This window comes from Atta cephalotes, assembly GCF_000143395.1.
Source record: "Atta cephalotes unplaced genomic scaffold scaffold00037, whole genome shotgun sequence".
Classification (NCBI taxonomy): domain Eukaryota; kingdom Metazoa; phylum Arthropoda; class Insecta; order Hymenoptera; family Formicidae; genus Atta; species Atta cephalotes.
In genome coordinates this window covers 1,329,357-1,334,565 of record NW_012130101.1, presented here as the reverse complement: position 1 = coordinate 1,334,565, position 5,209 = coordinate 1,329,357, and positions in this window count along the sequence as shown.

Below are 5,209 nucleotides of genomic sequence, written 5' to 3'. Positions count from 1 at the left end.
CACACACACACACACACACACACACACACACACACACACCACACACACACACTGGTAGGTCAGGAATCTATATGATATGCATCCATATCATGACTGGCCTTGAATTTAGATTTAACGACTTTCTAGCAACACACGTGTCAATCCTCTTATAAACTCGATGAACAGACATTGCGTAGAATGTTATTTGCAATTTTTGCACTTGTGAAATAATTGAATAAAAAAATGTAAGTAATGAAGTAATAAATAGAGAATAACTTTTGGCTCGAATATATACAATACACTAAGATATATTAAATTCTTGTTAAGAATCTTGTTTAATAAAATTAAAAAACGAGAAAGCAAAAAAATTGTCATAAATATAAGAAAACTGAAAAGGCTTTCTTTCTTATAAGAGACTGAAAGTGAAATTATTTCTTATTAATAATTCACTTTTATAAATATACACGCTAGACGTAACCAAATCTCATTCCCAATTCAATTTTGAACAAATTTTAGTTCAACAATTTTTATTTTACATAATATGTATTCACAAAGATATTATATTATTTAATTTTACACTTTGATAAAAGTACTGATTGCCGTTAATAGAGAGAGGTTGATAAGGAAATTGTCAATATTGTATTATAAAAAAAATGTTATACTATAATTGTAATTACATAAATGATATGATTGTTGAACCGAATGTCGTGATAAGGTCGCAAATGCGAATGCACTGCAAGTACTTGTAACTTTCCAGCGGATGTTTTCCTACTAACGCAAATGTTTGATGCTTTATGCGAGCAAAAAAATATCGTAGTATCGAGTATATTAGAGGTTTTATAATCGATAGCGATCATCCTACTCCACATAGCAGATGTATTCAAAATACATCGTAAGGATATCTTAAAGATATGTAAAATATTATATCTTTAAAATATTTTTATGATGTATTTCGGACATTTATCTGTGGGGATTGTAACAATGCTCGATAATATTGAATTTCTTATTGAACGATTTTATTTATTATTAGCTATCATTCGCGATATTTAATTAATGCAAATGTAAAACATATGGATTGTTTTTCTTAAAGCAAGTGATATTTCCTTTTCTTTTCTTCCTTATCTTGTTTGATAAAATGAATTTGTACGATTAATTATTAATAATTAATTAATTATTCTTGTGACGTCAGTCAAGTCAGTCAACGCCCACACACAATCGATATCAATTAAAAGTAATATAACATGTACGTTATAAATTCGCGATTAACAATTTAATTGTTACATAACATCATGTCATATTATATTTGTTATTGAGTGAAATTATAATTAGTGTTCTCGTCTGCAGTGAGTTTGAATTAGTTCAAAGCCTCGATTAATCACGTCATTTGTTTTTATTTTAGTTTCTAATTAGACTCATTAGTAACATTTCCAAATTAATCAATCTCGATCAAACTTACTGAGCGCTTACCTTTAGTCATGATTTCAAGCTGCTTTTAGCATTGCGAAATCAATCTTTTCCTCATCAATATTTATTTTTTATAATCTTGAAGACTATTTTGAACAATTTCCGATTAATTTATAATTTATAGTATTTGTGATCTTATGATATATAAAAGATAAAATTATTTTTAATCTTATAATATATAAGATAAAATGATGTCGCCATTTAACATATAAAAAAATATAATTAAATATAATTAAATACAACGAATCATACAGCTCTAGAAATTTTACAGTAAGTAATTTTATTAGTTGAATTAATCGACTGATCTGAGTTTGATCGAAGTTTTTTCGAGTTCTTTTCAGTGCTTCTCGCGCGATCTTTACAACGAAAATTAAAAAAATCGTCGGAAGATTTACTCATATCGCCTTTAATCGGGGTTAACAAACAGCTGAGACCATTTGTGTTCTCACACAACCATCATCCGTCATTTTAAGGATTTTGCGGACACTGAATGAACATCCATATGATCTCGGTATTATTTCATCGCGATTTTCAAGATATTTCGCGAGACTATTTTCTTGAGATATCGCAAGATTTCCCTCAAATAAAGATAAATATGTTCGTTTTTTTATCCATCACGAAAGATTGAAATTTTCCATTTCTGTGGTATTCAAACTGAAGAACCAAAATCATCCCTTCCCAGAAAAGAAACAAAAGCTTCTTTATTGAAACTAAACTTCTTATGGCAAAAAAGTTGTGTAAAATTAAGCTTTCAGTACTAATAATATATTGTTGTTACTTATGCATACCTCAAATAAAAAACAAAAATGAACGAAGAAGATTAATCTTTATAGGTTAACAAGAATATTGACTATAAGCCTGTTTGCTAAAACTCTATAAGCATCAATCGTTATGATTAACTATATTGCAACATGAAACAGGTGCTCTCCGAGTAAGGCAAATGTCATAATCCCAATGACTGAACTAATAAGGCTAATTCTACAATGTATTCTTTGTTTCCTGTTTCTTGCTTTGTCTCTATTTATCTCTTGCTTTTTTGATCAATAAGACAAGAGACAAACAGCAAGAAACAGAAAATAAAAACACACATTGTAGAATTAACTTAAGAATCCAATAAGCAAGAAACATTTTAGTAACTTGAAATGATTCGATCTAATCCTGTTGACCAAAGTAACAAAATATCTCTCCCTGTTCAATGTATGAAATAGTGGCTTCTTTTTGTTTCTCTCATAGAAATTTTCAAAATAAAATTGGCCTTTAAATCTTGCATCTTACAACTCTGTCCTGTGTCATACTCCAAGCCTCTTGTCTAAATTCATCTAAAATCTCTCAGTGGAACCTCGATACTGAGATCAGATTCTTCTTCTGTCGCCTCTTTTGCAAATCATTTTATTACTCTGAATCTCAACATGCGAAAGAATCCATATATGAAGTATTCTTTTTCCTAATCTTTAACAAGTCTAAAATGATACTCTTTAATTTCTACAATATATGTATTATGAAACATCTATATGATTATTCGCAATCGCAAGTAAAACAATCATGGAGTCCGATAATATATTGCACGAAGCTATAAGGAAATCATTCCGAAATGCTCTTTTTCTTTGTTCGCAAAGTTGATGACAAAGAAACTATCGGTGGTGGCTCGTGTAATGCTTCGCTTATTTGCGCAAAGGTAATAATCCTGGTTCTGCTTGCTTTTTTTCGTTTCTTGCTATTTCCTGAAAATAATAGGTTATAGATATTCATGCGTGCGCGCGCGTACGTACACGTATTAAAATAATGGGCATAAAATCCAACATAGAGAAATCATCTAATGAAGATTCTTCCTCTTTTTCTTTTTCATTTTCTTATCATTGTTATAGACTGACGTGTTCGATATATTCTGAAATAACTATAATAATTATTAATATGTTGCTAATGAAGAGAAAATACTTTTAACATATTTTCTGGAAATTAAAAAAGTTTGTTCCTTGTACTTACTCTCTTGTTAATAAACTTTGCGTGTCACGCAAAGTTTAGTGACTTATAGAAATGTATTCTTCTTTAACTGACATTCCATCGCATTCTTGGCAGTTTCTCCGCTGAAACAATCCGCATAAAGCAGTCACAGAGATTCTTCCATTTTCTTTTGCATCTTTCAATAGAGTATTCACTTGAAAGGAAATATTTTTTTTAATTTTTATAGTTTGAATAATTGTAAATGTTGTACACTTACAATAATGTTGTGCTTGAGCTATACCCGCGTACTATATGGAAAAACTGGAAGCTTTGATACATATATAGTACGAATGGTGAAAAGGTTAGTGGAAGTTTAAAGGAAATGGTCTAGAACTAATCTGAGACAATAAGAGAATTATACATACAATAAGAGAATTATACAGAAATTTTCTTGCTATTATATGGCAATTTTTTTAATTTTTTTATTTATATTTTCTTTTAACTGATCTAAATCTCATTTAGGTTTCTACTTTCCATTTCTTCTTCTTCTGATTCATTGATTCCGAAGAAAAATATCTGTCCTATCAATTACATATGTTATTAACATAACATCAATATGTTATAATAAACTAAGTCTATCGAAGTGAACCCATTTAATTTTCTTAGCAGCTACAGAACCATTCAGCTATTTGTGAGTTTTATGAAATCTCCTAAATATTTCGGAATATCCCGAAGTTTCCTAAATATTTCCTGAATATTTCGGATAATGACTTCCATTTTTTACAATCATTTCTCCTAAGAATAAAAAAAACGTGATAAATATATTTGTAACAGATATGGTTCCTATATCTCAATTAAAAAACCTTTTAAAAACCTTTTATACCTTTTATGCTATCAGCTATTTCTTTTCACAGCTTCTCTTACAGGCACCTCTTTTGAAAATGTGCAATTTAAAATTTCAAAGAGAGTCGTTTCCGCACTTCCGCTATGAAAAGTTCCTCATTGCGTACTTTCTTTGCTAACAGGTTTATCACTACAGCCGATCACTATTATTCAAACTATCTCTATGTTTCTTTCTATTAGCTCGACTTTTTCTTGGTCAGCTTGTTCTTGCTCGATTTCTTGTATCCCAGAATAACCACCAAATATTTCATGCGCAGGTAGAGCGAACTAAAATGAGTCGAAACCTGAATCGTCTACTATTTTGCAATTTTCCCTAGTTAACGAGATATTAATCTTTTAATATAGCCGAATACACGCGTCCGCCCGGCCTACTATTGTCAAGTGTATGCCACTACGTCTATCGATTGCTTGATGTGCGAACCTTGGGGAGGGATAGCCAATTGGCCAGGCAAATGCGCCGTTCGTGTTATAATGTTTGCGAGTATTGCCATCTCGCTTGCATTCGCACTAAGCTCGTAGTTTAAAAGCGACAGTGATTCCGAATCAAGTGAATTCATCATTGAACAAGCCTCCAATTATAACCGATACAGATTCATTCATCAGATCCATCATTCTATTTATAACAGCTTTAGGCTTGATCAAATTTTGCATTTTCCTGGAACCAATTTTTTATTTTTATTTATTCACAATATATGTAAGACTACTGAGAAAGACGTTTATTTAATAAATATTTAATAAATGTGTACTTGGCTATGGTAAAAGGAATAGTTTTTAACAAATATTGTTGTGAAAATATTCTTTTAACTATAAATTTTTTTTTAACTATAAATATGCCATATTTATAGTTTAAGAAACATTCATCACAACTAATATATATACATACACATATATATATATATATATATATATATATATATATATA